The sequence below is a fragment of the Equus przewalskii genome, chromosome 7 (genome assembly GCF_037783145.1).
Source record: "Equus przewalskii isolate Varuska chromosome 7, EquPr2, whole genome shotgun sequence".
NCBI classification, from domain to species: Eukaryota; Metazoa; Chordata; class Mammalia; order Perissodactyla; family Equidae; genus Equus; species Equus przewalskii.
Window position 1 is genome coordinate 23,737,990 of NC_091837.1, and position 25,355 is coordinate 23,763,344.

A 25,355-nucleotide genomic window follows, 5' to 3' on the forward strand; every position below is an offset into this window, starting at 1 on the left:
GTCTGTGTCTAAGGATTTATCTTTTCTAGGCATTTCATATAAATGGAATCATATATATGTCCTTTTGTGTCTGGCTTTTTTCACTCAGCAAGGTTCTTTTTCAAGGTTCATCCATGTTGTTGCGCATTTCAGTAGTGTGTTCTTTTTTATTGCTGAATATTCCATTGTAATAATATACTACATTTTGTTTACCCATTCATTGACAGACATGTTTTTTAGAGAAGCCTAAAACCTTCATTATTTGGGTATTGACCTTCCGTTTCCTATGATAAACTTTTCTTACAGATTCAGATAGGAACTTGCTTATAAGGTGAGACTAGGAAATGGCAGTGAATATGGTGGAAAGATGATTAGATTGGACGCCACAGGACAGCTGTGCCACTGGTGGCAACAGGTCACTTAGCTGCTCTAAGTCCTGGTGTCTCCAACTGTAAAACAAACAAAAAAAAGCAAGAGGAGGGTGGGGGGAGGTTAGACTAGAATCATGGTTACCAAACTGATTTTTGTTCCACGAACCTTAAGTTTTTGAGAGATATTGCCTTAGAAACAAATTGCATCCAGCAATAAAAAAGAACACACTACTGAAATGTGCAACAACATGGATGAATCTCAGAAACATGTTGAATGAAATAAGCCTTGCCCAAAAAGAGTGTATGCTGTTCCATTTATATGAAGTTTTAGAATAGGCAAAACTAATCTATGGTGAAAAAAATTACCTCGGTACTTGCCTCTGAGGGGGTTTGGAGAGGGGTTGACCAGGAAGAGGCATGAGAGAACTAGGATGGGGGTTACTTGGTAGGGATGGTGTGCGCGTTTGTCAGAACGCATTGAACGGCACACTTAAGATTTGTGCATTTTATTATATGTAAATCTTACCCAGCACAAAAAGAACCATTGACAGATGTTGAACTCAGAGATGAAGTGGACTGATGCCTGCGTCTTACTTGGAAATGCTTTGAAATAGTGGCTCTCCAGCTTTTTGGTCTCAGGACCCCTCTGCGCTCTTCAATATCGAAAACTCCAAAGAGCTGTTGTTTGTGTGGATTAGAGCTATTGGTGTTTACTGTATTAGAAAGGAAAACTGAGAAAAATGTACAATATTTGTTAAAGCATTTAAAAATAAACCCATTACATGTCAAAATAAACAACATATTTTTGTAGAAAATAACTATTTTCAAAAAAAAATGAGTGACATTGATTTGTACATCTGCAGATCTCTTTAATGTTTGGCTAACGTTTAGTTAGAAGACAGCTGGATGCTCGTATTGACTTTTGCATTCATCTGTTGTGATTTCACGTCTGGAAAACTTCACCACAGGCTCTTGAGAGAATAAGAATGAAAAAGGCAATTAACCTCTTAGTATGATTTTCAAAATAGTTTTGATGTCATGGATCCCTGAAAAGGTCTCAGGGACCCTCAGGAGTCTCCATATCACACTTTGAGAACCACTGCTTAAAAAAAAAAAAAAGGGTGGATGGATAGCTGAATTTGTAATATAGTAAATCTATCAAAGTTAATTGTAGCATCAGGTGGTGGGTACATGGGCGTTCACTGTACAGTTCTTTCGATTTTTATGTATATTTTAAAATTTTCATAATGTTAGAAAAGTGAGATAAATTGCATTTATTTAAAGAATGACCACTGTGTCTTTATCATGGGCAAATAAATACTTTAAAAAATACTGAAAACAAGTCTTTGAATGAAGTACTGACCCATGCAACAACATGGGTGAACCTTGAAAACATTTTGCTAAGTGAAAGAAGCCAGACACAAAGGACCACCTGTTGTGATTCCATTTATATGAAATGTCCAGATTAGGCAAACCCATGAAACAGAAAGTGGAGTAGTGGTTGCCAAGTGGAAAGGAGAATGGTTAGTCACTGCTAATGGCTTTTGGAGCCAGTGATGAAAATGTTCTAAAATTAGAGAATGGTGACGGCAGCGCAAGTCTGTGAATATATGAAAAACCAGTGAACACTTTTTGTTTTGTTTTTTTGGTGAGGAAGATTGGCTCTGAGCTAACATCTGTTGCCAATCTTCCTCTTTTTGCTTGAGGAAGATTGGCACAGATGTTAGCTCAGGGACAGTCTTCTCTGTTTTGTGTGTGGGATGCCACCACAGCATGGCTTGATGAGCAGTGTGTAGGTCCACGCCCGGGATCTGAACCCGTGAACCCTGGGCTGCTGAAGCAGAGCGCGTGAACTTAAACACTACGCCACCAGGCCAGCCCCCCATGAAGACTTTTAAAGGGTGAATTTCATGACATGTAAATTAGGTCTCAGTAGAGCTGTTATTTAAAAAGATATTCAAAACACTTGAGGTTTTTGGCGTTATCTTTAGGGAATCTGATTTGGCAAGCACTGGACCATGTGATCTTAAAGATCATAAATATGTTAGTGTCTGAAATTCTCTAATTCTGTATCTTCCATCTCTTCTGTGTAGAGCAAATGAGAGAATGGTTGGGAAAGTGACCTGCCCTGAGCATTTCCCCAAGATCAAAATTAGCTTAGGAATTGGTCTCTCCAACTTGCCCTATAGCTTGCCAAATCACCCTCTTTAAGGTTATCCTGTTAAGATCTTTTTTCCTCTTAACATTGTCTGGGTCAGAGGTCACAAACTCAAATGACCACAAGGACCAGGAAATAAAGTGGACCATCTGTAAGGCCAAGAGGACCTTTTCTGTTTTTCATTTTCCTCCTTTTGATAAAGTCATGGTTACAGAGAAATATTTTTTTCATTTTGACAACCATGCAAGCATAAACTGCAATTGACTTGGCCTCAGTTATGGAAAGGTTATAGGGAGTGGTGGGGTTTGTGGCACACTAGAGAGTGTTTGCCTGGTCTAAAGGAGGCAGCCATCACTCAGCTGCAGGTGATTCTTGCTATTTGAGAATGTGAGCCCAGTGTGATGAGATCTGGTACATTATTTTTTTTAAAGATTGGCACCTGAGCTAACATCTGTTGCCAATCTTCTTTTTTTTTAAATTTTCTCCCCAAAGCCCACAGTACATAGTTGTATATTCTAGTTGTGAGTGCTACAGTTTTTTTTCAGGAAGATTAGCCCTGAGCTAACAACCACTGCCAGTCCTTCTCTTTTTGCTGAGGAAGACTGGCCCTGAGCTAACATCCATGCCCATCTTCCTCTACTTTATATGTGGGATGCCTGCCACAGCATGGCTTGATAAGCGGTGCGTAGGTCTGCACCTGGGATCCAAACCAGTGAACCCTGGGCTGCTAAAGCGGAATGTGCAAACTTAACTGCTGCACCACTGGGCTGGCCCCGAGAGCTGGCATATTTGAAAAATTGAAAGAAATCTGAATTTGTATGTGAACTCTGCTTTTAAATTTGGGTTCAATTTGTAATTTAATGTCAGAGTTCAGGTATTAGTTATTCTGGGAGAGTAAGTTTCAGCTGGGTTGAACCTAGTTTAGAAATGAGTCTTGGTCTAAGAGATGAAGGGGTGTGTTGTGCTGTTTTACCGCAGCTCAGCTCAGGCCTAAGGAAAATCTTTTTAGGTGTTCTCACTCTTGTATGTACCTATTTAAAGTCGCAGGACCATAATCTGAATACACCATCTGAGACTATCTGCCTGGTAAAGCCCAGCGGTATGAAGTTACTCTGAGGTGTGAGGAGCGCGCACAGTTATTTTAAATACTCTTGTCTTGGAGCTGGAAGGTTGATTCTCCATTTTCTGAAATTCCTAGCTTTACATTCCATTTTGGACTGTTACCCCTTAACTTCACCACCATGCTTGCCTGGGGTGGGCTCTTTTCATGGGGTGATTCTGGGGTAGAGGAAAGGATGGTAATTTGACTTAACTGCAAACAGTTGATTTCGTTATAGTTGAAACAAAATTATATCTTTAAGTTAGACTGAGGAGGTCCCTTTCTTGGCTCTTGTTTAAAGTTTCTAACCTACACGTTTGACATTACTGCATTCCACGCCTCTGGCTTTGCTTCCCCAGTACAAGTATGTATACTTGTGCCTGTGTGCGTGCACACGTGTGTGCATTTGGGGTGGTTAAGAAAGGAATGGACATGCCCACTTCAGAATCCTCCCCCTAACACACAGATCCACACACAAGTGTACTCGGATTTTCTGTCTGTGTTTGATCTGATCTCTAAAGGTGTCGGCCAATAGCTTTCTGGTGCTTAAAGGCTGTAGCTTGTGCTCCTCAGCCAGATGAAAGCAGACTCTGAGTTTATCAGAGGTGCAGTGCTTCCTCTGCTGAGACACGTTCACTGAAAAGTTGGGGAATTCGTTTTCTCAGCTTAGGACCTTACTTTTTGGAATTTGACTGTATTCCAGGCCTCCTTCCAGGAAAAAAAAATCCCAACACCCAGAGATAACCGCTGTCAATTCCCTAATGTTTATCTTTCCAGACCTTGTGGGTTTTTTGTTTGTTTTTCATTTTTTTTGGCATGATGAATGTATTTTTTTTCCATTTAATAGATTGTGAACACCTTTCCAAGCTCCAAAATATTCATCTGCAGTATTTTTTAGTGGCTGAATAGTATTTCATTGTGTGGAGGTGCTATTATTTATTTAATCCATCTCTGTTGGTCATTGAGAATATTTCATGGTATTTTTGTGTGACTTGAAGGTGTTTCTGGGCCCCTGTTCCAGTCATTTCTGTTAACATACCCCAGGTTGGCTACTTTCTCTGAGAGTGTCCCTCTGTCTCCTCCTTCCTTTACCCTGAGAACCTTTCAGCAGGACTCTTGAAGAAAGCTGGCAGTTGGGATTGTCACCTTAGGTGCCCTGCCTGCCTTGTCACACCCTCCCACCTTTACGATAAGGCATGTGTGGAGGAAGGTGGTGAGCAGGTACGCAGCTGAAAAGTAGCCTTTGTTCTGTGCCCTGGGCTGCTGTTAAGAAAGCTCACCGCATTTTCACGTGTGTCCCTACAGCCTGCAGAGGGGCAGGGGACACACAGTTGGTGTTTGACACGCCCAGTAGCAGCATGCACACCTGGACCGGGGCCCAAGCTTGAATGTCCATATTGTGCCCTGCTGGTTGGCAGACCCCTGAGGCCAGGGCTTCGCAGTGATGTGAGCAGGTGAATGCTGTCCCTTTGCTTTTTGTTGTTCCAGAGGCAGGGAGAGCATCGAGCTTCTCGAAAGGTGGTGATTTCAGCTGAGTCCACTTGGCTTGGTGAGCTGACATGCGATGGGGAGCCATGTGGATGCACTTTCCTTCGAGTTACAAAACACAGCACTGGCATGACTTGGTACCTGGAAGGAAGAACTGGCTCAGCACACTGGAAAACAATTTAAATACTTTCAGTCACACTGCGTGCAGAGATGCTGATCTCTGGCTTTGGCAGCCTTACTCGTCGGTTCAATCAGTGTGGGGTTTCTGGGATCCCATCTATCCCACCCCCTGTATTGCTGGCAGAGTGTGTGGTGGAGGGGCTGAGTGAAGGTGTGAGGGGTTTGGTTATGTTTTAAAAACTGGATCAGGTCGTTATGACTCCTGAGGCCCAGTGGAGAGGTTCGGCTGCCCCCTGTGGCATCCACGTCCACCCACTACGTTCTAGTGTAGGAGTGCTTACTGAGACTCCATTTCCGAGCCCAGCAGGGCCTGGTCCCCAGCCTCCCAGCTCGCTCTCTGATTGTTCCCCTGTCTAATGGACCAGTCTGTTTCCCTTTAGCTTTGGAATTCATGATTTTCTTTCCCCATGTGAAACCTTGGCATAAGACTTTGTCCCATGGGAAAAAGGCCTTCTCATAAAAGCAAAGAACCCAGTTATCAGCCCAACCTCTGGCTTGTCCTTGGCGTTGTCCTTGCACAGTACATGAGAGCCAGTAGGCAGGTGGTGCTGGGGAAGCTCACCTGTGCTATGCACGGCCTCCTCCAGACGCTTCTCAGAGCAGCACACCAGAGACCTACTGATGACGGTTGAGCTGGCTCAGCCCCGTGTGAGCCAGCTGCTTTTTGCTCAATGGCTTTGTTTGCTTATCTCTGTTTTTGTGCTTGTTGCTGGCTCCTTGGAGATTTGGGTGTGTGTGTATAGTTCTTGGGATGATTGCTGCTGATTGGTAAAATATGGATGAAGTGATCAGGGCAGGGTGTGGTGTGAAGTATTGTAATCTGCTGGTTTCCCCCCAGTTCTTCCCTGAAGAGAGTGTCGTTCTGTTTCCTGTCCTAGAGGGCCTGGGGAGCAGCTTTCAGGCTCTTGTATAGCTGGGAGCAGCCATCCTGGCTCAGCAGCTCTAATTGAGGTCTTGGGTGTGCTGCCCTCCCAAATTGACTGGAACATTGAACCTACAGCCCTGTAGAAAAACTTGACGTTTCAGCCCTGTATTCTTTGTTGGCTAGGATCACTGGAAATATATCAGCAAGTGAGACTCAAATATGTCCTGGGAGCTCCAGCTCCTGGGTAGGAGATCCATGGCTGCCAAACAGCCAGCTCCAGTGCCGTGACATCTCTGACTGGCAGCCGACCTGCCTCTGTTGCGTCACGTGGATTGGCTGATATCAGTTTATGTATGTATCTTTCCCTCTTTCTAATGTGATGTCTCAAAGTCATGGGGCCTAAGGGGTAGAAATTAGGAGAGGAGGGAAGGTTTTTCAACTGGCTCTTGTTGGGCTGTTGCAATCTCCTGACAAAACCATCATTGTTTTGAATAAAGCACCGGTTGGTTTGGTTTGAATCGCTTCGGTGCTCTGAAACTGGCTGCTTTTCTTCCACCTCAGCCGCGTTCCTGAGGGGACATGGGAAGAGGACTGCCCATTCTAGAGGGAGAACCTGCTTTCCTTTCCCCTCTCTGCTCAGCAGCATCTTAGGTGATCAGTTAACCATTCCAGAATAGACAGCTGTGTCCTGGTCAGTGGGCATCCCAGGCTGCTCCTGAACCCCAGCTGGGTCGCAGCCATCATAGCCTCTTGGCATGGAGCTTCCAGGAATCAGGCTGCTTGCTTGTGGCCTCAGCCTCACTTGGCACTTGAGGACCTGTACAGGAGACCACCTGCTCTGGCCAGGTTCCCCACCTGCTCTCACTGCTGCCTGGCTGACCTTCCTGCCAACATGTTGGCCTGGCACCTGTCCCTATCATATGTATGATGCTTCAAGCTACGTAGTTAATTCGAAGAGCAAATGATTCCTCTGGCTGGCTTCCCAAATGCAGTCCCTCAAGACTGGGAGCAGAAACTCAGTGTTGGGTTCTTTCTGATGCTGACTTAGGTCTCATTGTCTTACCTCTACCCCTCGTTCGGTTTCATATTTGTGTGGTCAGATTAGTCATATCCAGCTGTGTTTGTGGGCATCCCAGCCTCATGGGTGAGGACAGCAGGAGCTCACATGGAGGTGGAGGTACCTCACACAGTGGTGAGAAGACCCAGACTGTTTCCTCTCTCAGAGTTGGGAACTTTGCATTTGAATGGATAGCTCTCCAAAGCAGTGTGGCTCGCAAAGTGGCATTTGAAGGGCTTAGGAGAAATGTGGAAATGCAGTCTGAAAAAAAATTTTTTTAAGACCCCCAGCCCCAGACAGCGAAGTTAAAGTGCTTTTTCTCAAAGGTGGAGCTGCAAAGACAGGAGGAGATTATATGTGGTGGACAGAGCTGCATGGGAGGGTAGTAATGTAGAAATGACCCTATCCACACGGTTAGTTCTTACTCAGAGGCAGGTTTGGGAACCACCTACGTGGTGTGATTTGAGGAGGACAGAAGAATCTATAATGAATCTAAATTACTTCTTTTGTTCAATCCTTTGAGTTTTGTGGCATTAAAGTTGTACAACTATTAAAATTTGTTTGCAGAGATACCTTACTTATTTGCCCCTCTCTTAAAGAATACAGCTTCCTGTGATGTAAGCTAGGTTTCCAGATCACCATTGTTTATTTCATTAATCATCTCTTTTATAAAATTAGCCATTTTTAATGGAAAGTGGAAATCTCAAATGAATAATAATCTTCACTGCTTTCTTGAGCGTATTGAGTGTAATATAACTTTTGATTATTTAGAAACCTATTTCTGAATATTATTCATTGTATTATTATACTAACTTCTTTAGATTCTTGCACCGCTAGAGTATATTTGGTTCTCTTCTCAACGCTTGTGGGCTCTCTCACGGGGAGGGTTTTCACGTCTAACCATTGTCTCCTCCAGGCTGCTGGCTGCCGCTAGCTCTGCAGAGAGTTGGCCACTTACCCTCCCTTTTTGTCTGGGGCCTCCCACTTTCTGTTGGTTTGCATAACTTGTTAAATTGAGTGTAAAATAAGAGTAATTAACTTAGTGAGGGTTTAGAGACTCTCCTCTGAGTCAAGTGCACAGACCTTTATTATCTATCTAGAACTATTTTTGCTTACTTCTATATAACTAAAGTAAGCTCCACATAGTTGTGAGATAATACTATACATATAAACTTCTTTCACAGAATAATCTTAATTATTATCCAGTTACATCACTGCAATTTGTTGACCAGATTAATTTGTATGAAGGATAGAAATTATCTGCAAATCATAGGAAGAGGCAAAGGAAAATGGCAGTATATTCTTATTTCTGAAATGTGGCAAATAAAAAAATAACTCCAAATCAACATGGTGCACTGTGTCCTCTGGGTAATTGAGTGTTATTTTCTATTAATTATGAGACGGAAATTCACTGCCCCCCCACCTTTTTTTTTTGAGGAAGATTAGTCCTCAGCTAACATCTGCTGCCAATCCTCCTCTTTTTGCTGAGGAAGACTGGCCCTGAGCGCACATCCATGCCCATGTTCCTCTGCTTTATGTGTGGAACGCCTACTACAGCATGGCTTTTGCCACCGGTGCCATGTCCGCACCTGGGATCCAAACCGGCGAACCCTGGGCCACCGCCAAAGCAGAACGTGCGAACTTAACCACTGCGGCACCAGGCCGGCCTCTCCCCTTTTTGAAATGGACATAGTTTTGTGGAGGTTCCTCTTCAACCCTCCTCCTCATTATATAGGAATGCATACTCATAGTCAACTGGAGAATTCAGACATTTCAGAAAAATATAAAGAAAGGAGCAGAATCCTCTGAAACACTCTTCTTGGAATTATATACCTAGTTATTTTGTTACTATCTCCTTTTACTGTGTAGATAAAAATAGTCCTTTGCTATCATTTTCAGTTGTCTTTTCAAGAGCAAAAGTTTTTTTTTGTTTCTGTTTTCTTTTAAAGATTTTATTTTTTCCTTTTTCTCCCTAAAGCCCCTCCGGTACATAGTTGTATATTCTTCGTTGTGGGTCCTTCTAGTTGTGGCATGTGGGACGCTGCCTCAGCGTGGTTTGATGAGCTGTGCCATGTCCGCGCCCGGGATTCGAACCAACGAAACACTGGGCCGCCTGCAGCGGAGCGCGCGAACTTAACCACTCGGCCACGGGGCCAGCCCCGCAAAAGTTTTTAATTTTGATGAAGTCCAATGTATCTATGTTATTTTTGTTTTTTTGGAGTTCATGCTTTTTTTGTAGTACATATTTAAGACATCTTTACCAAACCCAAGGTCTCTAAGATTTTTTCCTATGTTTTATTCAAGAAGTTTTATAGTTTTAGCTCTTAAATTTAAGACTATGATCTATTTTTGTGTTTGGTGTGAGGTAAGGGTTGAGATTCAGTTTAAAAAGCAGTTTGATGAGTGTTCTTGTTATAGCTCTTCTCATTTCACTTTTTTAATTATTTTCCAAGGATAAATTCTTAAAGGTAAAACTGTAAGATCAAAGGATATTCACACTGAAATCTTTGATATGTGTTGCCAGACTGGTTTTCAAAAGCAATACCAGTTAGAAAAGACAACCTCTAGAATGGGAGAAAATATTTGCAAATCATGTATCTAGTAAGGACATGTATCTAGAATATATTAAGAACTGTACAACTCAAAAGGAAAGAGACAAACAACCCCATTAAAAGCTGGGTAAAGGACTTGAATAGACATTTCTCCAAAGATGTCCAGCTAACCAATAAACACACGAAAAGATATTCAACACTGTTAATCGTTACCACACTGAGACACTGCTTCACACCCAGTAGGATGTGATAAATGTTGGCGAGGATGTGGAGAGGTTGGAACCTTCCTACACTGCTGGTGGGAATGTAAAATGGTGCAGCCATTGTGGAAAACAGTCTGGTGGTTCCTCAAAAAGTTAAAATACGAGGTGCCGTTTGCCCCAGCAAGTCCCTTCCACAAATGCAAGTATGTGTCCCTGTAAAAACTTGTACATGAATGTTCATAGCAGCATTTTTTGTAGTAGCCAAAATCCAAATGCCCATCAACTAATGAATAAATAAACAAAGTGTGATGTATCCACACAGTGGACTATTATTCAGCTAAAAAAGGAATGGCATACTTGCTGCAACGTGGGTGAACCTTGAAAACATGTGACGTGGAAGAAACCAGTCACAAAAACCCGCATATTATATGATTGCAGTTACATGAAATGTTCAGAATGGGCACATATGTAGAGACAGAAAGTGGATCAGTAGTCACTTAGATGGGAGGTGATGACTCATGGGTACGGCGTGTCTTTTTGAGGTAGTGAAAATGTTCTAAAATTGATTGTGATAGTTGCACAACTTTGTACTTAAAAAAACATGAATTGTACACTTTGGGTGAATTGTATGATATGTGACTTATATCCCAGTAAAGCTGTTAGCAAAAAAAAAAAAATGTAGCAGTTAATATTCCCGCTGGCAGTGCATAGGAGAGCCATCCCACACCTTCTTCCCAACTCTGGGTGTCGTTACTGTAATTTCAAAATTTAAATCAGCTCTATTGAGGTTTAATATGTAAACAATAAAGTTCACCCTTTTGAATGTACGGTTGTATGGTTTTGACAAATGTGTACACATATGTAACTAGTCCATCAAGATACAGAACATTTCCATCACCCCAGGTTTCCTTGTTCGCTTCCCGGGTGTTCCTCTCTGTCCCTCCTCTGCTCTCTCACTATAGATTCGCTTTGTCTTTCCCTGTGTTTTGTATAAATGGAATCATACAGCACTGACTCTTTGGCCTGACCTCTCTCGCTCAGTTTATTTTTAAGATTCATCTGTGTTGCTCCAGGTCTCGAGAGTTGATATTCTGTTGCATGGAGATTCCGCAGTTTGTTTTCTCCGTTTCCTGTTGGTAGACATTTGGCTTGTCTTAGTAAAGCTGCTATGAATGTTCACGTATAAGTCTTGGTGTGGACATAGGTTTTCATTTCTCTTGGGTAAATGCTGGGTCATGTGTTATATTTAACTTCAAAGGAATCTGCCAAACTGTTTTCCAAAATGGCTGTTACCTTGAAAAATAATGTGTACCATTATTACTGTGCTTTTAAAAATCTTTGTTAATCTGATAGGCAAAAAAATGATATCTCTGATATTTTAATTTGCATTCTTTGATCTCTAGTGAGTTTTTGTTCCCTGAATTTGACAATTTGTGTTATATTTTTTAATTTCCTTTTAGTTCTTTTGTTTTGCTCTTTTTAAAAAATTTATCTGTTAATTTTAATGGAGTGAATGATGCTAATATATTTTCTAATGTTGAATTACCCTTCAATAACTGATGTAAAACCTATTTATTAATGTTCTTTTTTTTTTTTTTTTGCTCTTTTTTAAGTTGAGATGTGGGTCTTTCTTTTTCCAGTTTTTTCCCCCAACGTTTTATTATAAAAAATCTTAACAGAGAAAAGTGGAAATAATGGTGCAGTCATCACCATTATAGCCACTACACAGCCCAAATTTAACTTTGCCATACTTGCTTTATGTATCTGTCTCTCTTGCTTTCAAATGGTTCAGGAAAAAAGTTGGAGACATCATGCATTTTATTCCTAAAAAAAGAAAAAGATATTCCCTTTTATAACCATTATGTCATTTTCATGCCAAAGGAAATATTAATTCATATGCTATACGGTCTATATTAAAATTTCTCCAGTTTTCCTCAAAATGTCTTTTGTAACTAGTTTTTACAAATCAAGTCTCAGTCAAGACTTGTAGTTTGCATTTGGTTTTCATCTTTTTTTTTTTTTTTTAAAGATTTTATTTTTCCTTTTTCTCCCCAAAGCCTCCTGGTACATAGTTGTGTATTTTTAGTTGTGAGTCCTAGTTGTGGCCTGTGGGACGCCACCTCAGCATGGCCTGATGAGCTGTACCGTGTCCGTGCCCAGGATCTGAACCAGTGAAACCCTGGGCCCCTGCAGCGGAGCGCGCGAATTTAACCACTTGGCTACGGGGCTGGTCCCTCTTTAGTTTCTCTTAATCTAGAATAATCCTTCTGTCTTTTCCCCCCTGGCATTGATGTTTTGAAGCAACCAGTCTTGTCTCTGAGAACGTCCCACATTCTGTATTTGTCTTCTTGTGTGGTGCTTGACTTGTTCCTCTGTCCCCTGTGTTTCCCGTAAACCACATATTTTTTAGGCCTAAAAGGCTCAACTGCATTTGTATTCAACATTTTTTTAGTGTGCTTCACAGATAGTCACATCAAATGTACATAATGTCAGGGTGTCCCCCTATTAGTGATGCTGAATTTGATCTTTTGGTTAAGATTAACTGCCAGATCTTTTCATTGTAAAGATATGTTTTTCTCTCTGGGATTAGGAATTTGGAAAGCTTAACTGACTTTTGTGGAACTCCCTAGACAGTAAGGTTTTTTCACAGTCTTTCCCTCAGCTCTGCACTTACCCTCTAACTTTGCTTATTGACTTGATTTAGAAGAGATTTTTCACTTTTATGTATTCAAACCACCAAGAGTACGAGAGATCTGTTTCCCCAACTTTCCTTTTCTAAACCCTACTCTCCCCTTCTTTTCTTCCTCTTTTTCTGTCTTTCCTTCCCCTTTCTCATCCTGCTTTACATCGAAAACTGGGATGACAAGCTAGCTCTTCCTCCTAGTCTGTCACCTTTTTGAACTGCAGATTCAGAAAATTACACTGAGCCTAAATGTGAGATAAGGACTGACTTTCCCATAGCTCTGTCTTCTTTTTCCAGGAACCTGACTGCAGTCACTGATCCCATCCCACTGGCAAGGCAAGGCACAGTGAGGTTGAGACTTTGATCCTCAGGGCTCCAAACAATAAGTGCTCTTATCTTCACTCCTGTCGTCAGAGCTAAGGATGGAGGAGGGAGGGGACCAGAAGCCAAAACCGTTGGTATTTTGAGAAAGACCTCTTTATTTCTTCTGCTTGAAACCCTTTGCTCTACATTCCCTTTCCCGGGTTAACTCCTACCCATTGGAGTCTCAGCTCAGCCATCTTACTTGAGGAAGATGTCCTGGACCCACTGACACCACTTAGCGCCCTTCTCTGTGTTTCCATATGCTCCACGCGTGCCCTAGCTCCCTTGAAGGAAGACATTTCTATCTTTCCCATTAGCTTGTGAGGTCCTGAGGTCTTTGCCACCCATTTCTCAGTGCAGAGCCTGTAACATCGCAGGTATGCACACATCACATCTGTAAGGAATAGATACGTTTGCTTCCTGATTGTGAAAGCAAGGTGGAGTCTCAGGCTTTTGTTTTTTTTTAATCAAAAGACATGTTTATCTGTACCTTATAAATAGTTGAGGAGTTAAAACTCTTTGGCCATCCCCTTTTTAATTGTTCCGGTTGTCTTTCGAGGGTGATTATTTCTCATTTGGTACCTTTTATTGTTCTTTATTATAGATTCATAGAATTGTGGACTTTGAGCTGAAAGAGGCTTAGCGGTCAGCTACACTACCAAGTATGAGTCCACAGGGCTGTCCACTTTGTCCTAGAGCACTTGGCAGTGTTTAAACATCGTTCCTCCTTGCGTTTTTCCTCTCCCTCCTGCCCTCTCCCAGGTTTTCCCCTCTCTAGCCTAAGTGTTGCACCCCCCAACTTCAGCTCCTCCGGAAGAGCTGTTAGACTTTTCTACTATGTAGATACACTTTTGTGGTGGAGAGTGAAACGGTGCTAACAAGAAAAGAAAGACAATTGTGTCTCTGCTATTGGTACTGGTGGGATTGCATTTGCTTTGAAGAACCGCATATCTAATCTGAATGGAGTTCTCTCCTGCTCTCAAGGACCTTTGCTCATCACGCACCCCTAACAGTCATTCTCTCTCTTTTTCCCCTGAGTCCAGTCGCTGGGAGGCTTGGCTGCTGTGGCCTAGAGGCCTTTAATTGTGCTTTATCCCAGCACCAGGAGTCATAACAGTTCTGAACGTTGTCAAGGGGAACGGCAGCTGAATCCACAAATCCATTTTATTGAGACCCTCCTGTGTTACAGACACTATTAGTCCATTCTAAATACATTGCTTCATTTAATTCTCACTACAGCCCTGTGAAATAGGTTGTTGTTTTTTCCCCCTGAAAAAGTGGAGTTCAGAAAGGCCAGATCTGTGCCTAAGGCTGCATGGCTGGCAGGTGGGGGGCCATCCTCTCTGCCCCGCTCCTATGGCCAGTGGCAGGTAAGGGTGATTGTGAAAGTGTCCTAAGTAGAAAAGCTACTATTGTACTGCAGAGTCAGCCCTCATTGGAAGGCACACTGTTTCCACCACGAATGGTGGCCTGGCCAGAGAGTCTGTTGATAGATGAGTTTTTATGACATCAAGACCCGCACGGTGGACAGGATCAGATTTCCTCAGTAAAATCTGGGATTTTTACTTCAGAGGAATCAGATGTAATCCTTCTTCCTTATGCCAAGAAAACAGAGCAGGCCCTTGCAATAATAGGACGACTCGGAAACTTTACAGTTAAAAAGTCAGATAAAATGGTTGACTTCAAGTTTCGTTCATAAGTGCCTCTCTCCCTACTCTCCTCCCCCCGAAAATGCACACTGGTCCCCAGAGATCTGTGGGATAAGAAAACAGAAAATCTGCTTACCAAGCGGTTCAGTCTTTCTTTAGACTACAAGCCCCTGCTGGGCGATGTGTTGGTTTCGTTTGTGAATGTGGAGGGAAAAAAATCAGTGATCAGGAACTTCACTTTTGAGAAAATAAATGTCCATCACTTTCTCTTGTGACTTTTTTTCCTTCTCCGTAGTTTGTTAAATGATTTGTGCCTTAGTATTCTCTTTTTATTTATGTCTATTTTGCCAGGAGGCCTTGAAGCAGGGGTAAATATGAAAGAGAGATAAGTTACCCTGACCTTGATTTTATAGCACTGTAGTAACTAAAGGTGTGTTTACCCTCTCATGGAGCTATAAAAACACTTTTCTTTTTAAGCATTTGCAACTCTGGTCAGGACGGGACATAGCCATGCAGCAGGGTTAACAATATATAAAGGTCTGAGATTAAAATTGGGATATGATAATAAACTGAAACTTCATCTTCCAGGGCAGTTTTTAAGTTTGATTTTTTTAAGATTTTATTTTTTCCTTTTTCTCCCCAAAGCCCCCTGGTACATAGTTGTATATTCTTCGTTGTGGGTCCTTCTAGTTGTGGCATGTGGGACGCTGCCTCAGCGTGGTTTGATGAGCAGTGCCACGTCCGCGCCCAGGATTCGAACCAATGAAACACTGAGCCGCCTGCAGCGGAGCGCGCGAACTTAACCACTCGGCCACGGGGCCAGCCCCTTAAGTTTGATTTTATGAATAACAAATTGTTGCTTTTGACAGAAAGGACATAGTGAAAAAGAGTATATCACAAAGAAAAAATGTAGGTATTTTGAATGCTAATAAAGACTTAATATGTACATATGCCTCAGGAGACTGTCAGCGGAAGGGCTGTTCCTTTCAGTGGGATCCGTGTGGAGATTTACAGTGTTTCTGAAATAGAAACCAATCTGACTCAGATTATCTAGCTTGCCTTCGATTTAGTGGGTTAGTCTCCAGCTCTCCTGCCCATCCCAAACTCCTCTGCTACTTGGAAGGTTAACAAGTTGATTAAAAAGCACGCATGGGAGGCTGAAAAGAGGGAACGATTTAAGCTGACAGCTGATTCTCAGTAGCATTTGGAAGGGAAATTAGCAGCAAAGGTAAAACTGATTTTATTTTGGAATTTCTATAATGTGAGGAGCGCTGTACAAAATTTTTAGTTTGTGCTCTTCAAAATCCCCCTCCTCAGAGATAAGACAAATGTTTGTGGTGGGGCTGGGCTCTTGCAGATCCTTCTATACTTTTTTTTGCTTGATGGTAGCTGGTGTACCCAACACATCCCTGTTTTGGGTAGCTCTCATTTGTATTCTTTAGGGCCAGTATCTCCCTTTCTGGGGAGGAGTACAGTTCTAGACCCTTAGAACTGGCAAGGGAGTTGTGATAAGCTAATTCAGTTCTCTTTCATGTAAAAAACAGAAACTGAGGCCAAGGAGGAGAAATGACTTGCTGCGCAGAGATGGTATCCCACTTACAGTCACACTGCTATTTAGCATCAAAACTGGGACTGCAGTGCTGGATCCTGATTCCTGATTTAGTCTTGCTCAATTTGTAATATACTCTTCCTTTTCATCTAGGTGTGTTCTCTAAAATGAAGCAAACCTGGAAAAAGTTGTAATCAGTTAATTGACAAAACTATGTTATCTGATTTTTTCTTTTTCTTTTTCCCCCCCCCCCGAGGAAGATTAGCCCTGAGCTAACATCTGCTGCCAATCCTCCTCTTTATGCTGAGGAAGACTGGCCCTGAGCTGACATCCGTACCCATCTTCCTCTACTTTATATGTGGGACGCCTACCACAGCCAGCTTGCCAAGCGGTGCCATGTCCACACCCGGGATCTGAACCGGCGAACCCCGGGCCGCTGAAGCGGAATGTGCTCACTTAACCACTGCACCACTGGACCGGCCCGCTATGTTATCTGATTTTAAATGGGGTAGGGAGGAGAAGGGAGGTGGAATGGAGGTGGGAACCATAAACCAAGAACAAGTGGACATTAACACACCCACATAACTGTCTGGAGTTAAGGTGACGGAGAACGAAAGTGTGGACTGAAATAGACAGGGATGCTTGGGAGGCTTGGGCACAGTGCAGAGCCTAGAGGAGCCCTGAGGGCAGGAGGTGTGGGGCAGGGCCAGGGAGCAGGGGCTGTTCTAGTCAAGAGTGGGGCTCGGCGGGCAGTAAGAAGACGGTGGGTTTTCATTTTGGAGTTTATTCAACACATATTGTGTGGTGGCACTGTGCTGGGCATGGCGTAGGTATTGGTGAACAAACAGGCATGGTTACACCCCCTCTGCCTCCTGGAAAATGCAGTCTGATTGTGGAGGCAGACAGTCAACAGACACATGAATAGGTAATTGCAGATGGTGGTAGGTGCAGGGTGTTGTGAGAAGGCACAGCTAACTGACTGATGCAGGAGGCCTCCTCGGGAAGCTAATATCTGGAAGATGCAGGCGTTAGACAGTGAATGAGGTTCTTGTTTAAACCAGATGTGTGCAGCTGGAGGGCCTCTACCTTGGTGGATATTCAGGGATTCTACTCTATCTTACAAGCAGGGGGAACCTCTGAAGAGTTTCAGCCGGGGAGGGATGTGAATAGATGTGTGAGAAATGTCAGTAGACATGGCACACGCATTGCCCCCGTCCTTCTGGCTTGCTGGGTGGGAGGGAGGCAAGCGGGGAGGAGCCAGGAGAGGAAGTGGGGCAGCTGGTGTAGAAGCCTGAAGAACCACTGTGGAAGAGAGGAGAGGGAGGGAGTGCGGAGTAGAAAAGTGCAAGACAGGCCTGAGAACACCAGGGTTGGAGGCTGAGAGGAGGAGAAGCTGGCGAAGGAGAGACCCAACAGGAGCAGCTGGAGCTAGGAGAAGGCCAGACAGTGGGGTGACGGCATGGGAGCCAGAGAGGCATCAGATGCTGTGGGAAGCTCTGGTCAAATGAGGTCTGAAAATGACTGATTTGACAGTGTGAACATTATCAGCATCCCTGGCAAGAGCAGTTTTGTTGGCTTCTTGAGGCAGACGCTGGGATCCATCCAAGGCCCTGCTGCCCACCCTTCACTTTCATGTCTCTGCCCACACCTTTGCCGTTTGCTCCGTGTAAGCAGCGCCTCCCAGCTCCCTCTGCACCCTGCCTGCTCCATACCACGGGGTACTCCTGACATGGCACACATTGGGTTGTCTGCCTGTCTACCCCTATAGAATAGAGGCTGAGGACTTGGTTGTTCACTGCTCTATCTTTAGCACCTGTAACAGTGCTAAATAAATGAATTGAGTGGATGAATCAGGATAATGTCATGAAGAAAGTAGTATTTCATCCAGGTTAATCTGGCTTTAATTATTCATGCTGTGTATAGCCCACATGCAACCTGAAAAGGTTCCGATTCTTACCATCAACCCATTTCTTTCGTTATGCACCATTTTACACAGGGCGTTACAGTAGGTGCTATGTAGAATTGACTAACAGCTCCATCTCCTGGCCCGAGAAAGGTTAGAGTTTGATAGATGTACCCATACCCACTTTAGTTAACTTACCCTAGTGTCACTGAGACCCTAGTTATTACCAAAGGTTTGGGGTTTCAAATTCAATAGAGAACAGATTCCATGGGTTTTCTTTAATAGTCAAAGCTGACGTTTTAGAAAAGGAGCCAGTGCTTTCAAAGCCTATTTATAGGTCTTGGCTACCTGGAGAGTGTTACCTTATCCTTTGAAATGCATCAGACAGCTTCAGATTTCTCTGCCTTTTAAGTAGGTTATGTAGCTGGCAGTGCCTCGAAAATGACTAATACTGGTGATAATAACAAATTTGTTTCTTGCCAGTCTTCATAGGAACTCAGAAACATTTGCAAACATGATCTATTTCTGTTACATCTCTGGCAGCCAGTTTCTAGAGTCCTGACTCCAGATGTGTACTCTGGCCAGAGTCCCCTGTTAATTTCTTCCTCTTTAAGCCAAATGTCTGGAATGGGGTGGAGTTTTTCATTCTTTACTTAAAAATCTTAACCTTGCTGAATATTTGAACCTGCTAATTTCCTTTTCCAGAGGTAAATGAAAGTGCTAGGGAAAGGCTATGTTCTCTGAGGATAGTTATTCCCATACTGAATATGGTAGAAACCTCTCTCTTGTATCTGGGGTTTAGCCACTTTGATCAGGGTAAGGGTGGCAGTTACCACATCAGCTAGGCGGGGCCACCCTGAACACAATAAAATGTGGATAGGACTTGTGTTTGGGTGTGTACCTGTGTGATTTTGTTTGTCTTGCTGGTTTCTCTTCCTAAATTTTCCTTTTATATTATTTTGAAATGTTAATAAAAGTGTTATGATTAGAAATGTGAAGGACATACATGAAGAAAATTATAGGCTACCAGACAGCTGCAGATGCCTCTGACTTTTTGAGTAGGTTAAGTAGCTTGAATAAGCGGAGAAGCAGATGCTGACTTAGGATGGAGATGACCCAATTGGAATGGGCAGTTAATGCCCACAGTAATTTATTTAAGTGCAGCCCCAATCAAAATACTAGAATAGTTTTCTTTTGACATTTGACAATGTGATTGTAAGGTTCACATGGAAAAATAAATAAGAATTGTATAATTTGTTTTAAAAAATGATGGGGACTAAACTTACCTAGATAATAAAGTATATCACAAATTTATAATTATTGTCAGTGTAATACTAGCACAAAATTGGACACGAATCAGTGATACAAGGCCCCAGAACAGACCCTTGTGTATATTATAATTTAATGCATATTAATGGAAGTGTCATAAGTTAGTGGGGGAAGATGCGACAGACAATCAGCTAGTTGGAATTTATTTTGGTGAGCTGGGTAAGGAACTAAATTGATCCCCCCCCAGATAAATCAGTTAAATGTAGAAAGTGAAACCTTTATGAATATATGCACAAAAGAAATAGGACATTCACAAGTGGTCCCAAGTATATATATAGGAATGTAGTGTATGAAGAAGATGATTATTTTAGTCTGTCAGGATCAAGGGAAAGATGGATTAAGTAAATGGGTAGAAACTATTGTCTAAAGTGGGATCTCAGTATCATTCAGTACACCAAAATAACTTCCAGATGGAGCAAAGAGTTGAATGTATAAAGTGAAGCTTTGAAAGTACTAGAAGAAAATATAGATAAGTGTTTTCAGTCTTTGGGTGGAAAAGGCCTTTTTAAGTTTGACACAATAACTAGAAGCAGAAGAAAGGACTTAAAAATTTTCACTACACGAATGAAAATTTTCTACTAAAAATAACAACAAAAATCCACCATACATTAAAAAGTTAAATAGAGCAGAAACCCAAACGAAGAACACTGTAAATATTCAAGTCAAAGATAGTCAAGATGGGCATATTACTCTGTCATGTGTATTCAGACATTTCCAACAAATTAAGAGCTCTCAAACAACAGAAAATGAGCAGAAGACAGTTAACATAAAAATAGCAATAAGCAAGAAGGTACTAATAATAGGGAACCAAAAAATCAGTAAAGTAAATTTTTGCTTCTCAGGTTAGCAAACATTAGTGGTAACTGATATGAGCAGTGGTTTGGGGGAAATAGGCACTCTTCCCTGCCTTTGGGGAATGTAAATTAGTACAAACTTTGAAAGATTCTTTGACTATAACAAAATTATAAATATCTACATACCTCTATTTCAGCTTTCCCATTCCTACGAATTTATCTCATAGAAATGGTCATGCAATTGCACAAAAATGTAAGTAGCAGGGTCTTCATCACAGCACTGTTTATAATAGTGAAAAATAGAAATATATCTATTAATATAAACGAATGTCTGTGGAGAAATGGCTAGGTAGATTGTGATAGATATATATGGTAGAATATTCTATAGCCAATAAAAATATTATAAAACTGTATTTATTGGTATAATAAGATGTCTATGACATATAAGTGAAAAATGAGTTGTAAAACAAGATTATGATCACACATATTTAAATAGTATGTTTATATATTTATCTGAATATATATATATTTTCAGGTAAATATATATATATATTCAGATAAATATATATTACAAGGACTTAGGGACCAACTACAAAGTTAGAATAGTCCATAAGACTGCCCTCACTTCTAACACCAATTGCACGTTAGGAGAGTACCCAAAACCATCCTTAGGTTCAGTAATTCTTTAGAGAGACCTACAGAACTCGCTGAAAGTTGTTATACTCATGGTTATGGTTTATTACAGGGAAAAGATTCACATTGAGCCCTTCCCAAGCCAAGGGAAGAGATGCATAGGGCAGAGTCCAAGAAGGGGCTTAATGTGGTGCTTCTGGTTGTCTCCTCTCAGTGGAGTCCTGGTCGGCACTACCTCCCTCTGGCCACAGTGTGTGATGTGCACAGAGTATTGCCAACAGGGATGCTCACCTGAGTCTTCGGTATTCAGAGTTTTTATGGGGCTCGATCACATACTGCCGGTATGGCCCGCCTTACTCTGCAGCCCCTCCTGGAGATCCGGCTAATACTTTAGTCATCACTTTCTCTGGAGACCGGAACTGATCCCCTGTGGTCCAAAGCACCCATCGTAAATCACATTGTGAGACTGTTCTGTGGCCAAAGCCCCCAAGCAAACAAAGACACTCCTGTCGGGCAGGACATTCCAGGGGCCTAGAGGTCACCTCTCAGGGGGCGAGGGCAAAGGCCAGACTTCTCTTTGGGTAAGGTTATTTCTACATTACACAATGTTATCACCAACGTTTAAACAATGGTTATTTCTAGGTGGTGAAATTGCAGGTGACTTTGCGTTTGTTCTTTGTACTGTTCTGTATCATTTGGATTTTCTCTCAATGTGGGTATATTATTTACTGAAAATCAGTAAGACTAAAAAAGCTAAAAAAGGGATTAAAAGGAAAACAAAATCTCTGGATTGGGTGAACGAGCAGGCAGGGAAGCAGTAAAAGAAATTATAAAGAAAGACCTGTTGATATGGCTGCGCAAATAGTAATGTACTTATTCAAAGACATGCCATAAAAAGAAATAAAACTCAAAAACTTAGGGGAAACATTTGCGTAAAGATCGCAAGGGATTAATATCATTAATATTATAGTATTACCAACATAAAATAGCTAGAGAAGAATGACTAACATTTCAGTGGATGGTGAAAACTGAGTAAGATCTGTCATCTAGTTAACAATAATGTACCAGAGCCAGTTTTCTGGTTTTGAAATTGTGCTACAGCTGTAGATGCCACTACTGGGGAAAGCTGGGTGAAGGGTACGTGGGACTCTTAGTGCTATTTTTTGTGAGTTTATATTTTGTGAGCTTTATTTCCTGTGAGTCTATAATTAATTCAAGATAAAATGTTTAAAAAAAGAGTACAACCAGCTCGGAAAGTGTAAGAGATATATGGCTAATACACAGATTTTTTATTTTTTTGGTGAGGAAGATTGGCCCTGAGCTAACAGCTGTTGCCAATCTTCCTGTTTTGCTCGAGGAAGGTTGTCTGTGAGCTAACATCTGTGCCAATCTTCCTCTATTTTTATATGTGGGATGCTGCCACCTCATGGCTTGATGTATGTAGGTCTGTGCCCAGGATCTGAACCTGTCAACCTTGGGTCACCGAAGTAGAGCATGCAAACTTAATCACTATGCCACCAGGCTGGCCACTGGATTTTTTTAAGTATTAAAATTTATTAACAAATGATGCAAATAAAGGAGGGATACCACTTTTTTCCTATCATAAGTGTGGTCCCATCCCCAGTCCAGAGGAGTCAGGAACATCCTGGGTTCTGGATTCAAGTTTACTCTTGTGGCAAATAAACATATAAATATGGCTTTAAATGGTGCCTGCCCGTGTCCCTGCTCCTCCCTGAGAGTCCAGTTATGGCTAGAATCTGACAGGAAACTCCAGGCTTTGAAACTCAGGAACATGCCCAAGAACCAGCTAACATTCAGCAACGTGCCCCAGATTTGACCAGCGCTCAGTCTGTGCTGGGCTCCGGCCTTTCACACTTATTTGTAATATTCCTGGCTGTCCTGTGAGGTGGACATCATCGCCATTTTACAGAAGGTGAAGCTTGGACAGCTTATGTCACTTGTCCAGAAATGGAAACAACTTTACTTTCCTCATTTGCTTGGAAATGGTATAAGCATGGTAATAGCTCTCCCCAGGTGGAAGGCTAGAACACACTAGAATGTTCCCAGCAAGGACATGGGTCACTAGCATTCACAGGGTGAAGGAGAGGTCACTCTGTAGCTAGTCTGATTTTGCCTGGTTTCAACTCCCTCTAGTTGTTCTAATTTTTGATGATCATGGAAATGATTACTCCCAGCTTTTTATACAAAAACAGACAAACACAGCCCTCACAAACATGCTCACACACATGGGCAGATGCACACCTAGACACAGTAGGACGCCCACATATGCAAGTGCTTGCTCACTCACACAAACCTAACCCCCCCACCCCTGCACACACACACGCACATACCCATATACGCCACATAACACACCACACCTGCTCACCTCATCAGTAGGGCAGACTTGTGATGAGGACCTCAAGAGCCCATATTCTTCTGCCTTGCTGCTATTGCCCTCAGAGCCTGCTTCTCCATCAGGACTCCCTTTGAATGTAAAAAAAAATAGACACTAAGTGACCCACGAGGAGGATGAATGTTGAATGCAGGTGATAGGACCCATGCCTGGGCCTGAGAGCAGGGCCTGAAAACCTCATGGGCTTCCTCTGGGAGGAAGCTCTGCTTGGGTGGGTGACCCAGGGCGGAGGGCCCACAGCTCCAGGCAGTTCCATTAAACACGTCGCCCTCCTCCCGCTATGCCTCTCACCACGGCCTCTCTCCACGGCTGCTCCCCACGTCTTGGCTCCTCAATGAACCTTTGTCGTCTGGAGCCTGTTAGTTTTGGCTCCTAGCAGCCTGTGGAACCAGGCCCAGATCTCAGGAACAGCCAATAGAGACCGCTCTTTTGAAGAAAAAGAATCGCAGTCGTGGAAGAGAGACTCGTCTGAGCATTATTCATCCACTCGCTCATTAAAGAGACCGCTTAATACCCATTATCCTCGTATTTGGATCTGTGCACACAGTTGACTCGCACACAAATTTTCTATCTCCTTATGTGATTATTTGCCTTCTCCAATTAACTAGAAGCCCTAGAAGGTCTTGCACTGTACCTGGTCTTTTCTCCTTATTTTGAAAAAATATTATGTTCCTGTGTTATGTTTAAACAGTATAAAATGGTAAACAGTGAAAACTGAGTCTCCTACTGAACCCCTTAACTTCCCAGTTCAGCTCTCCAAAGGGAAATCACTGCTCCACTGTTACCTGTTTCTTCCGTCTCTTCCCTGAGATTGACTGGCTGTCTTCCTCCGTCCCTCCCTCCCACGCTCCCTCGTCTGTGTGTCTGTGCATATCTCCCTGTTAAAAATGCAGGTGGTGGCTGTGCCGTGTGTCGGGCACGTTGATTTTCCCCACTTACTGCATCATGTCAATCTCGCCTGTATGTCAGCACATGTAAAGTGTGTGTCGTTTGTGCAGTTGCCCCATAGTGTTCCACTGTCTGGATATACCACAGTTTTCACCAATTCCCTCTGATCAACACCTAGATCAACAGGCTGCAGTTTAATGTCCTGTTTGTGTCTTTGTGCCCATGTGCAAGTGGGTCTATAGAATCAGTTTCTAACAGTGGAATTATCAGTCAAAGGGATGTACAATTAAAATGTTGGCAGACAGCTGTCCACTTGCCCTCCAACAAAGTTCACAATTATTTTTGCCCATCATGTCCCCAGTGCCAGCTTAATGATCAGGCCTCTCTCCCCTGTCAGAGTTCTGAACTGATTGGGAAATAAAACAGAGAAGCAGCATTATGGCATCATAGCAGCATTATTCACTAGGGCCAAAAGGTGAAACTACCGAAATGTCCATCGACGGATGAAAGAATAAAATGTGGTCTGTCCATCCAATGGAATATGATTCAGTCATAAAAAGGAACAACGTACAGTTGTCCCTTGGTATCTGCTAGGGATTTGTTGTAGGACCCCCTGCGGATACAAAAATCTGCCGATGCTCAAGTCCTTGATATAAAATGGCTTAATATTTGCATATAACCTAGGCACATCCTTCATATACTTTAAATCTTCTCTAAATTACTTAGAATACCTAATACAATGTAAGTGCTGTGTAAATAGTTGTCATACTGTATTGTTTAGGGAATAATAGAGGGAAAAAGGCCAGAACATATTCAGAACAGATGCAACCACCATAGGCCTTTCAGTCCTCAGTGGGTTGAATCCATGGATGTGGGACCTGTGGATACTGAGGGCTGACTGTGTGGACACATGCTGCAACATGGATGAACCTTGAAACTATTGTGTTAAGTAAAAGAAGCCTGTATTTTATCATTCTGTTTATATGAAATGTCTGGAAGAAACAAATTCGTAGAGACAGAAAGTAGATTAGTTGTTGCCAGGGGCTGGAGGAGGAAATGGTGGGGAGTGACTGCTAATGGGTACAGAGCTTCCTTTTGGGGTGATGAAAAAAATTCTGAAACTAGGTAGCAGTGACCGTTGCACAGCATCATAAATGTACTTAATGCCGCTGAATTGTACACTTTAAAATGGTAAATTT

General features: G+C 42.4%; 1 protein-coding gene and 1 long non-coding RNA gene across 6 annotated transcripts in view; one reads left to right on the forward strand and one right to left on the reverse strand.

The window, feature by feature from the left end:
• The window catches only part of MLXIP (MLX interacting protein), a 57,833-nt gene that overhangs the window by 9,684 nt on the left and 22,794 nt on the right, over positions 1 to 25,355 (forward strand). The window lies entirely within an intron of this gene.
• Positions 15,908 to 23,690, reverse strand: LOC139084754 (uncharacterized). Its single transcript, XR_011542442.1, has 5 exons — positions 23,560 to 23,690; positions 23,242 to 23,339; positions 21,147 to 21,282; positions 20,409 to 20,502; positions 15,908 to 16,374 (listed from the first exon to the last, which is right to left on the reverse strand). It is a non-coding gene; the product is annotated as an uncharacterized lncRNA (long non-coding RNA).